We start from the raw sequence: 12,824 nt of genomic DNA on the forward strand, positions 1-12,824 counted from the left end.
TCGAAGAAGGTTCCTCTTCCACTCTTTGCTTCTTGCTGAAGAACCTGTCCATGGTCTGCTGCTTCATCCGCCTTTTCAGCACCTCCCTGAAAGACGACATGACCCTCGTATCAAAAGTGTTCGCAAGGTCACGTGTCAGGTCCTTGTCAGGGTGGTGCCGCTGTGCAAAAGCCTGCACATCTTTCCACTTCTGGCAAATGTCCCTCAGTTCTTTCTTCTCCTTCTTCCTCTCGCCGGCCTCTGCAGCAGCAGTCTTGGGCCCCATGGCAGCACAGCTCCTACCTTCGCAACCCCCCCAAAAAGTTTTAAAAGTTTAACTTACCAAATGGCTGCAAAAGAAGTTATGAGTTGCTATGAGTTGCTCCTCGAAGTCTGCAGCTCTTCAAGCAATGCACCCTGGGTATTAATGGTTTTAAGAAAAAGGAAACAAACTTGCAAGACATTTTCGTCTTGCGAAGCAAGCCCATAGGGAAATTTGTCTTGCGAAGCAACTCAAAAAACGAAGTTTTTCATCTTACGAGGCATTCGTCTTGCGGGGCACCACTGTATTTGTAAGCGAGAAACAGATCTTTATTCAGGAAGGTAACTGTACAGCCTCAGTAGCAGATGCAGAGCCCAGGAGACACAGTTCAGGAATTCAAGCGCATTGCAGACCCTCCAAGTGTCCCTATTTCCCATAGGCCATTCCAGATTTACAGAAGCCATCCTAGTTTCTGATTTGATCCTGGAATGTCCTGATTTTCCTTAGGCAAAGGTAAAGGGACCCCTGACCGTTATGTCCAGTTGTGGACAACTCTGGGGTTGCGGTGCTCATCTCGCTTTACTGGCCAAGGGAGCCGACGTACAGCTTCCGGGTCATGTGACCAGCATGACTAAGCTGTTTCTGGCAAACCAGAGCAGCGCACAGAAACGCCGTTTACCTTCCCACCAGAGCGGTACCTATTTATCTACTTGCACTTTGTGCTTTTGACCTGCTAGGTTGGCAGGAGCAGGGACTGAGCAACGGGAGTTCACCCCGTCATGGGGATTTGAACCGCCGACCTTCTGATCGGCAAGCCCTAGGCTCTGTGGTTTAACCCACAGCGCCACCCGCATCCCAATGGCACCTTTACCAGGCAGTATATTATGGGTGGGGCTTGCCTGCATCTTAACTTCTCCATTGCCTCTTTCCTTCCTTCGCTGGGTGCTGGCAGAGGCGGAAGAGGTGGCAATTTCAGCCTAGTGCCTCACGGGGCCGGGGCCGATGCAGCTTGTTCCTCCCTTTGCTTGTCAACATCACGATTTACCACTATATCGTGACGTTTGGCTAGAGATACATCATGATGTTGAAAAACTGATATCGCCTACACCCAACACACCTTGTGGCCATTGGATGTTTTCAGAAACCCATTCTCAATTTGAAGGGAATGATCAAAAGGCTGGTGGGGTGTTGTTTTTTTGTAAGCGCTGATCTCGGAAAGGTTTCTGCATAGCAGAAGGAAGATTAATTGAGCTGTACTTATTTACACCTTCCATTCATAACTAATACCATAAAAACCCTGGGCAAGCTGCAATTTGTTTTTATTTCCCACAATCCCTTTAGCTTGTAAGGGATGTTCCTCAATTAGCTGAGCTGCGTTTCCTCCTGCTGACGAAGCACTTTTGGGCCAAACAAGGCATGGCAGAGTTTCACAATTAGATCAAAAGATCAATCGTAATGCACCGCTTTCTGCTCGTCCTCCTGCTTTAATAAAGTAGACAGTGTTCTCCAGGGGACCACTCAAAATCTTAGTACTGATATTTCTAAATTAGCTGACTCTGTGACCTTGCTGGTAATTGCGTTAGTTTATCAATGTTCAACACAATTTATTACTCTCCAATATGTACCAAAGTGTTTATCTCTCAACATAACAATATTAAAAAAAAATCCAAACTATCTATTGAGGCACGAAGTCATTCAATCAGGAGAATGCATAGTAAAGTAGAAATGATGTACAAGGATTAATAGTGGGTTTCTTTCTTTCTTTCTTTCTTTCTTTCTTTCTTTCTTTCTTTCTTTCTTTCTTTCTTTCTTTCTTTTTAAAAAGCCTGATGAGTCACAAATCTGGATCAACTCCCCGTTTTCAGAATCTACAACGTTGATATTTTGGCTAATTCTTATTATTTTTCATCTAGGGACAAACTGTGGCTTGAACGCATAAAGTGCACTACACAAGTTTCAATGAGGTTTTTTTTTTTTAAAAAAAAAATCACACCAAGAGAGTCATATCTAAACATTTAAAAGTCATTTGGACACATTGATCACAATTCACTCTGAAATTAAACACATATTAAATTTAGATGGGGGGAAAAGACATTAAGCTGATGGAGGCCAATTTTTCTACGCAGCAAACAAATGGTGTCTATCCACAAACCTGCTCATCTTGATCAGATTGCTTTGCATTATTTAAACCATGCGCTTGATTTGGGTAGTTAATAAGCTGCCTGTAAACTTGCTGTAAATTTGACGATTGCGGTGCAGTACTCAGCTGGTTTCTACTAAAGGGGCTATTGATTTTTTGCTCTCTTTTTCACCCCCAAAGGGCATATCCCAGTGCTTCTACTTCAGCACTGAAGCACAGAATTGGAAACAGGAAAAGTATGCTCTCCACAAGATCCTCATCCATGGATACTTCTTATGCATCCCCAAAACAGAGGAAATGTATCACTTCAAAAAGAGAGGCGGTATAGATGTGCATAACTTTTGCATATTTATTCAGTTAAGGTAAAGGTAAAGGGACCCCTGACCATTAGGTCCAGTCAGGGCTGACTCTGGGGTTGCGGTGCTCATCTCGCTTTATTGGCCGAGGGATCCGGCGTACAGCTTCTGGGTCATGTGGCCAGCATGACTAAGCCACTTCTGGTGAACCAGAGCAGCGCATGGAAACGCCGTTTACCTTCCCGCAGGAGCGTTACCTATTTATCTACTTGCACTTTGACGTGCTTTCAAACTGCTAGGTTGGCAGGAGCTGGGACTGAGCAACGGGAGCTCACCCCATTGTGGGGATTCGAACTGCCGACCTTCTGATCGGCAAGTCCTAGGCTCTGTGGTTTAACCCACAGTGCCACCCGTGTCCATTTATTCAGTTAGTGAAATGCATATTCTGCCTTTGCCCTTCTGCCGGAGGACCTACTCCAAGTTTCTTACCAATAGAAGTCCAAGCATAGAAGCTACAATCATCCCATTTTCTTTTTCTCTTTAAAAGACAAATAAAAGCAGTGACAAAACACAGTGAGCAATGCTCTAGTTCGGTATGTGAAGCAGCAGCCGCCGAATCAAATACTGTCAACACTGGCTATTGACTATATTGGTTGAGCTGATAAGAATTGTAGCTCCACCATAACTGGGAGCTGTTAGGCTTCATATTCTTGAAATGGTCCTTCAAGAAACACTGTCTCAAACTTTTTTAGGGCAGTGGTTTTTAAACCCTTTACTCTGGGCCACACTTTCAGAATAAATGTTGGTTTGCACCACGGTGATTTTTTTTAAAAAAAGATTATTTATTGAGATTTTTCCATAATATACATTTTTTTAAATAAAATTAAATTGATAAGTAATACATCGGAAAACAAAAAGAAGCAACTCCTAGCCGTGATTGCTTTGCAACATAAAACACAACTATTTTATAATATGATGCAGAAAGTATAAAACAATAATAAAATAATGTGGTGGGTTGTTTTTTTGGGTGGGGTGGGGTGGGGGGTATTGGGTTGTTGTTTTATTTTGATCATATATTTTGTGGTTTTATATTTTGAGTTTTGATTGTGCATTTTGTGTTTTTATATTGCAGTTTTATCCTATGGACTGCCCTGAGATCTGTGGGAATAGGTTGGTATACTAATAATAATAATAATAATAATAATAATAATAATAATAATAATATTGTCCTGCCATTTTCTCTAGCTGCATGCCACACCCAATGAGAACCATTGGCTTTCAGCTTTGAATTGTACCTGGGAAGGGTGTAAATCAGGCATTCCCAACCTTCAGCCCTCCAGATGTTTTGGACTACAATTCCCATCGTCCCTGGCCACTGGTCCTGTTAGCTAGGGATCATGGGAGTTGTAGACCAAAACATCTGGAGGGCTGCAGGTTGGGGATGCCTGGTGTAGATGCTGGCACAACCAATACAGTGTTTATGTGTGTTGTCATATAAGCCCAGCACTTTGCCACAGTTAAGATTTTGGTAGCAGCCTTACGCACTAAGTGACATTTCCGAGCAGTTTCCAAGGGCAGTCCTGCACAGAGTGTGCTGCAGGCCTCATGTATACTATGGAATTGAACCTATGGAATGATAGTTTGCTGAAGGTTGTTAGGTGATTCCCCTCTTTCTCTCCTGGAGCTATACTTCCCAGCGCAGTTTAACAGTCAACCCTTGAGTTATTTGCATATGACAATCGTATCTCCTCTCAATTTTTTTATCAGTCAAGTTGACTAAAAGATATATTAATAAATGGGAGGAAGGTGAATTTGGAAGAATCACATGGTGGGAGTGTTAAGTAGCCCTGAAACACAGAGATGGGAGATTCACTTCCCTTTGACAACACACAATGCCTCCCTCAGTAATGTCTATGATCTTCTGCCAACCTTTTATTAAAAGAGCCACATTTACTTGAGACCCGTCTGACAAGCAGTGTTTTTACACAGCAAACACCTCAGAATCTACAGGCTCTGGTTTGCTGTGGCAAAAACTGAACCAGTCCGAATAAGGGTAACCAACTTACAAGTCAAACCGTGAAGGGGATATTGGTTGGTGTCGCCACAGGTGTGTTTACTACAGCGCACATGTCTGATGGCAAGAGCCACAGCAAATACACACTTGGTGCAAATGGCTGTATGAAACAGGAACTGAGAAATGCTCACGCCGGGTTAAATTCTTCTCATTGCAAGATTTCAGGAAGCAGTGCTGAAAAAAGACCTCAGTCTCAGACTCTACAGAGCCACTGCTAACTGGAGAAGATGCTAATGGGCCTGGAGGAAGAAATCAACTGTCTTGATTTAAGGCAGGGTAGGGATTTTTCAGGCTTTATTATTATTATTATTATTATTATTATTATTATTATTATTATTATTATTACTATGAGAAACCTGGGAGCCACCAGCTGGAGCCAGGTGCAAAAGAGTTGTTCTGGTGTGTGATCATATGCTAAGAATTAAGGAACAGCTGCCTCTGAGGACATACGCAGGCCAGGGATTTTCAATCAACACCAGAACTGATCTCACAAGTCCTTCCACACAAAAGTCCACTCCTGGTTTTCCCAGCAACTTTTGCTAGACAAATAAAAGTCAGAAACACTTGCAGATCTACTGCAAATCACTTATAGATTCTCTTCTACCTTCTGCCTCCATATGTGCACACTTGCTAACCTGTCTTGCAGACATATTTTTGCAGGGACACCATACAAACATTACTTTGTAAATGAACACTCTTATTTAATCTTCATCTGCTGCCTAAGAAAGTGCTGTACGATGATTAAAAAGAAGAAGGATTTCCACTCTACTAGACATGACAAGAGAGGTAAAAGAGATGAGGAGGGAAGAGGAAAACAAATTAAGGCACCAATTTTTAAGGTTACGGTAATCTGCACCTACAAGATGCAGGATGCCCACCTGCATACATGCAGCTTTGCAAACACTGCATAAATTCCACAGATACATGTGGGCATTTAAAAACAAAACAACAACAACAAAAACACTGAGTGAAATGTCCTGCCAAAGATGTCCACTTTGATGGCTTGTTAGCTCAGAAATTAAAAGATGCCTGCTTCTTGGGAGAAAAGCAATGACAAACCCAGACAGCATCTTAAAAAGCAGAGACATCACCTTGCCAACAAAGGTCCATATAGTAAAAGCTATGGTTTTCCCAGTAGTGATGTGTGGAAGTGAGAGCTGGACCATAAAGAAGGCTGACCGCCAAAGAATTGATGCTTTTGAATTATGGTGCTTGAGGAGACTCTTGAGAGTCCCATGGACTGCAAGAAGATCAAACCTCTCCATTCTGAAGGAAATCAACCCTGAGTGCTCACTGGAAGGACAGATCCTGAAACTGAGGCTCCAATACTTTGGCCACCTCATGAGAAAAAAAGACTCCCTGGAAAAGACCCTGGTGTTGTGAAAGATTGAAGGCACAAGGAGAAGGGGACGACAGAGGACGAGATTGTTGGATAGTGTTCTAGAAGCTACCAGCATGAGTTTGACTAAATTGCGGGAGGCAGTGGAAGACAGGAGTGCCTGGGGTGCTCTGGTCCATGGGGTCACGAGGAGTTGGACACGACTAAACGACTAAACAACAACAGCTCAGATCTTCAGATAAATCAACTGAAGTTAGTTCACAAAAGATAGCTTTGTCATTCCTTTTTCTCTAGAGGGTCAGGGGTCCCTCTGGAATAATGGGGGGAGGCAGATCTCCACATGATTTGGGCTGATCCTTTACACCTGTAATTGCTCCCCATTGATCAGGCCCTCTCCAAGGGCTCTTTGGAGGTGTGCAGGTGGCTGAGGGATGAGGGACTTTCCTTCTATTAACTTTCTCATATCAACTTACCTTTAGGATCCAAACCACTGATTCAAATGAGAGCGATTTAAGCACCTGCTGAACTTAATTCACAAAAGCCACTTAACTTGGGTCAGATCAGGTGATTATGTGACCTCACTTACTTTTCCATGTTGTCGGGTGCAAACCGTGACATTTCCTCATCGTCCAGTTAAGGTTCCATGAGAGGACAAGAAAGAGCACACTGCAATAACATACAGCCACAACTCCTTGCACGAAAAACATACAGCCACAACTCCTTGCACTAAAAAAGCCAATGCAATTCTGGGCTGCATCAATAGGAGTATAGCATCTAGATCAAGGGAAGTAATAGTGCCACTGTATTCTGCTCTGGTCAGACCTCACCTGGAGTACTGTGTCCAGTTCTTGGCACCACAGTTCAAGAAGGACACTGACAAACTGGAACGTGTCCAGAGGAGGACAACCAAAATGGTCAAAGGCCTGGAAACGATGTCTTATGAGGAACGGCTAAGGGAGCTGGGCATGTTTAGCCTGGAGAAGAGGAGGTTAAGGGGTGATATGATAGCCATGTTCAAATATATAAAAGGATGTCACATAGAGGAGGGAGAAAGGTTGTTTTCTGCTGCTCCAGAGAGGTGGACATGGAGCAATGGTTCCAAACTACAAGAAAGAAGATTCCACCTAAACATTAGGAAGAACTTCCTGACAGTAAGATCTGTTCGACAGTGGAATTTGCTGCCAAGGAGTGTGGTGGAGTCTCCTTCTTTGGAGGTCTTTAAGCAGAGGCTTGACAACCATATGTCAGGAGTGCTCTGATGGTGTTTCCTGCTTGGTAGGGGGTTGGACTCGATGGCCCTTGTGGTCTCTTCCAACTCTATGATTCTATGATTCTATGAAGGCAGACCACAGCTTCCATGGAATTAGTTTAGCCATAATGCAACCAAACCACACATAGGTTATTTCCTGCAGGGCCCTGGTCTCATGGGACAGAGCATTCCACCAGGTTGGAGCCGTCACTGAGAAGGCTCTGGCCCTGGTGGAGGATAATCTGACATCCTTAGGGCCCGGGACCTCTAACTATGATTATTTATGGACCTTAAGATCCTCTGTGGGGCATACCAGGAGAAGCGGTCCAGTAAATATGAGGGCCTAGATTAGAATCCACCACGTACACGAGTCCATGAAAGCATATGCCATAATAAAAACATTTAAAATCTTTAAGGCACTACCAGCCTCTCTGTTGGTTTTCCTGCAACTAACTAACCTGATGACACCTCTGGCAAGTGTGGAACTACCCTCTGGTCAGTGTTGCAACAGCGGAGTATTTCTGTAACTTGAATTTATTTATTTCCCAAAATTTATTTACCATTTGACTGTAAAAAAACAACAGCACGCAAACAAACCTCAAAGCAGTTTTCAAAAAGCATAAAAAATAATCCGTTGAAAAGAACTATTTGAAACATTCGAAAATGAATTTAAATCAACAATAAGCTAAAAACCAAATTAAGATATCTGCTGACATTCTACATGGCTGGATAGGTTTGCCTAACCAAAAAATGATTTTAGCAGGCGCTGAGCAGAGAACAGTGAAAGCACCTGCTCGATGTCAATAGGCAGGGAGTTTCAAAGTTTGGGTGCTAAAAGATTGCTTTCTTACAAATGCAGAAACAATCACCATAATTTGTTAGTTTGTGCTAGTTGGTGTGGGGATCAGGAGTAGGGAACAACTTGTTGTTGGGAAATGTCGATGGGATAAAACCCAGAAAAGCAAGTTTAAGTTCTGAGAGTTATATTGCTTTTTCCTCCCTTTTATTTTTATTTTTTGGGTCGAGAGCTTCCAAGCAACCAAAGGGAAACAATGTTCACAAATCAGCCGATCACAGAGCGCTCCGTGCCCAGAACAGTGTGGAGCCAAAAGCATTTCACACTATGCCATGGTGACGTGATAACTCTTGTCCTAGGGTTTTATGGCTCATTTCTGTGATATTGTTCTTTTACATATGTGGAGACGCAGGAGAGCCTGATGCAACGAGAGTAATGAAAGCAATAACGAACGCTTGTTCAACAGCACGCAAAATGCTAACAGGTACCGTGCTTTCCAATGTATAAGAGTGGAGAACGGGGGCAGTTTCTAAAATGGAAGAGTTACATTTGGTGCCTTTCCTGATCCAGCAGTCTTTATTTTTTATCCCCCCCCCACCGCACGCCCACCCCTAAACTTCATTCTTTCAGCTAAAAACATGCATATCAGCCCTTCAGTTTGATTGCCTTATGGGCAAAATGCTTTGCATATTTACTGCCCATGAATCATACCAGTATGTGAAACCTGGTGAAGATTCAATTTTTTCCCTGCTAGATGCACCTCTAGCCGTTTAATTAAAGTATGTATTATTAATAAAACTATATTTAAGTCATATTTTTTACAGATATGACTTGAAACATTAAGGGCAAATTGTTTCATACTTTCACAGTAATTTGCTTTTAACGTTTTGTGCCTTAATCAAGGTAATGGCAGAGGCAGGTCCCCCCCCCCCCCTCTTTCCATGTGCTGAGCTTTCTATCTTTTCCATCTTTCAAGTTGAGGGTGAAAGAAACACACACATCTGAATGGCTGCGCTAATGAAAAGTCACATTTAGTTATTGGGGGGGGGGGGAGCGTAGCAGGAGAAGCTGCTTTGGAAAGGCAAAGTGTCAGAAAGAAATGTGTTTATAAAAGTGTCTTTATCGGACAGAGGTTGCTGTGTGGTTGCTGTTTAACCATGCAGTCGCTTTACGATTTTCTCTCCAGAGCCAGCCTGCCTGCCTTCAGATGTCGCCGTCGTTCTGGTTATTCACTCAGCTCATTTCCCATATTTTCGGACTGCTCCCGCGAAATCTCTTCTATCTTGTGGTGCTGGAAAATACAATAGATGCATTGGGAAATATTTGCGTAGCTGAGGGTGTGGAATCAACCACAATCATTCTACCCCACCCCAATAATATCTTGCCTACAGCACATGCTGAACATATAAAGCCATTAGCTGAAGACGGAATTCAATTCCATTTTTAAACAACATTGTTGTTGTATTGTGAATTACTGGGCCTGCTCTTCCCCATCCTACTGAACAAGTCCAGAGGGGAATGGCCTCAGTAAGACAGCACATTCCCTCTACTTTCAGAGTCAAATTTTTATTAAACTTTAAAACCTCTACATATATGCTCCAGATTCCAAACTTGTTATACATTTCTCTTTAAACGTTGACTTTCTGCGTTCCTCCCATGCTGTTCTCAATCCCATCCCATATACAAACTGCATTCTAGTAAACATTTCACCTAAGACATCTTTTTCTACTTAATATATGTTCAATCTTCTACTGCTGCTCATATTTCAAATTCTGCTTGTGATTTCATCTGATTATGATAACCCCCATGATATTCTAAGAAGGGCTTCCATTCTTCCATGAATAGTCTGGCATGTTGGTTTCTTCTTTTCGCTGTTAGTTTCGCCAGCTTCACGTAGTCCATTAGCTTTAAAGTCTGTTCTTATGCATTCCCTCTACTCTCAGAGCTTTTCAGACCCAGCTCAGCCCTCGGGGCTGGGGGCCCTCTCTCCTTGTTGCTCACCTGTGTAGAGAGACCTTCTCCACAGAGCCCCACCTTCTGCCAGTAGGTCAAGAAACAGAACAGATTCTCTGGGTCCAACTTAACTCAGTCTGGTCAGGACTAGAAGTTGGAACTGGATCAAATTTAGGTATTGGCAGCAGCAGCAGCAGCGGATAGGATATTGGGCTCTCAAATTTCAGCATCACCCTGTGTGACACTAAAATCTGATGGCCACACTCCATTCTACAGCATTGTTGTGGTTCTCTCTGCAGTGTGACACCCCAGTGTGGTCGAACCAGTCACACTAGTCTAAAACCATCTCTGTTGGCAAATCTGACAGTTTTGGTTTCTCTCAGTTGCTCTTTTTTTCCACCGTTAGGTTCTCCACATTTCCACACCAGTTTGTGATTTTTTTCCCAAAGTCCTCGTGAAAATTCACCAGTGTTTTCATGCAGATTTATTCTAATATGCTCATTTTTGTAAGCAAATCTTCTTAATCCACACAATTTTGCAAAGAGATGTCCAAATAATGCATTTTGTACATGATTTAATGTATTTTTAATCTCTTGTTGAAAGCTGCCCAGAGTGGCTGGGGAAACCCAGCCAGATGGATGGGTATAAATAACAACAACAACAACAACAACAACAACAACAACAACAACAACAGTATTATTTTCACTAATGCATGCATTTACCTGTGTGTTACTCTGATATATGCATTTTTGTACACATTACTTGTCTAGTGAACTGCATTGCAAAATTCAGAGAATTTTGAATTTCAAAAGGTGGCTATGTTTCACTTCAAATACTATTTCAGGAAGTTCAGATAAGGTAGGTAAGTAGACATGTCCCGGATTACGCTCTAAGTCTTGGGCTCAAGTGAGTCTCTGAGGAAAAAGATCTACAACTTTGTGATGTCACAGGTAGCATGAAATATGTTGGGAATCTTGAGCTATCCCCGCAAAAGAACTGGTACCCTGGAGTAAGCTGACTGACTGAACATCACACAGCAAAACAAAACACAATTGTACATTTATTACACTAAGAACAAATTTTGCCACAGGTAAAGAGCTTAGAGGTTTCAACAATTTAGCAGTATACAAATTTTATTACATAAAATTATTTAAATAAATAAGAAGAACCTATTGGGTTTTGCCTGAAGCACACACCGTCAAATTGGTTATAATTTGGAAATGTCAAAGTAGGATTGGAACTAAACCTTAAAAATAATAATTTTTAATAATTATGCTGTCCATCTGACTGGGTTGCCCTAGTCATTCTGGGCGGCTCCTAATAGAATATTAAAAAAAAGAATAACATCTCTCAGCACTAAGTCAAGACAGCTTACAGACAGTTAACTCTCTGCATTTAACAGTGCTCTAACGAACTGAGCTATCCACCTCCAAGAGAGGAATTAAAACCTAAGCATAATGGCAAGTAGCCATTTGGAACCTTATCCTTAATGAATTACTCAAATCTAATGCTCACTTTTTTGGCCAAATTATGTTGTCAAAATTAATGTGCACATTTAGACTCAATGGCATATTTACATTCACCAGCAAATGCTTTTATTGGTTTCAAAGTTCTGAAAATTGAGGTGCACATTAGAGTTGATGGCGCATTGTTGTTGTTGTTGTTTAGTCGTGTCCGACTCTTCGTGACTCCATGGACCAGAGCACGCCTGGCACTCCTGTCTTCCACTGCCTCCTGCAGTTTGGTCAAGCTCATGTTGGTAGCTTCAAGAACACTGTCCAGCCATCTCGTCCTCTGTCGTCCCCTTCTCCTTGTGCCCTCAATCTTTCCCAACATCAGGGTCTTTTCCAGGGATTCTTCTCTTCTCATGAGGTGGCCAAAGTATTGGAGCATCAGCTTCAGGATCTGTCCTTCCAGTCGGGGCTGATTTCCTTCAGAATGGATAGGTTTGATCTTCTCGCAGTCCATGGGACTCTCAAGAGTCTCCTCCAGCACCATAATTCAAAAGCATCAATTCTTCAGTGATCAGCCTTCTTTATGGTCCATCTCTCACTTCCATACATCACTACTGGGAAAACCATAGCTTTAACTATACGGACCTTTGTGGGCAAGGTGATGTGTCTGCTTTTTAAGATGCTGTCTAGGTTTGTCATTGCTTAGATTCGAGTAAATACGGCATTATTCTTTAGTTCTTCATTTTTTTATTAGAGGGACTTGGAAGATGTTTAAATTTGAGAAATGTATTACATTTAGTTCAGTTACAGAGACACACACTATGTCTGTATGTGCTGCTGGAAATGTAGGAGCTACATGCAAATAACTGCCCCTGACTCAAGGAATCATTTAACAATTTAAGTTGTCAACTTGGATATTTTGCCTTTGCATTTCTTTAGTATATTTATTCTCTCTCTCTCTCTCTCTCTCTCTCTCTCTCTCTCTCTCTCTCTCTCTCTCTCTCAGCTTTTTATAGTGACAATTACATTCTCACCCCACAACCCCCGGTTGCAACCCATCAATAGTTTCTAATTTATTTGTTTCTCCAGCTGAGCCTGATAGGCATTGATTTTATTGGAGTAATTTGCCAGAAATGATTTTTTTTTTTAATGTTAGATTTATTACAAGGCGGTCCACTTATTACGAGGGGAGTTAAGTAAATTGTATTTATTTATATTTAGTAACAATTAAAAACAGTGCTTCCCAAAGTTTAACACCATTCAGATCATGTAAACCTATGTA

The sequence above is a fragment of the Podarcis melisellensis genome (genome assembly GCF_964234715.1).
Source record: "Podarcis melisellensis genome assembly, chromosome: 4".
Lineage (NCBI taxonomy): Eukaryota > Metazoa > Chordata > Lepidosauria > Squamata > Lacertidae > Podarcis > Podarcis melisellensis.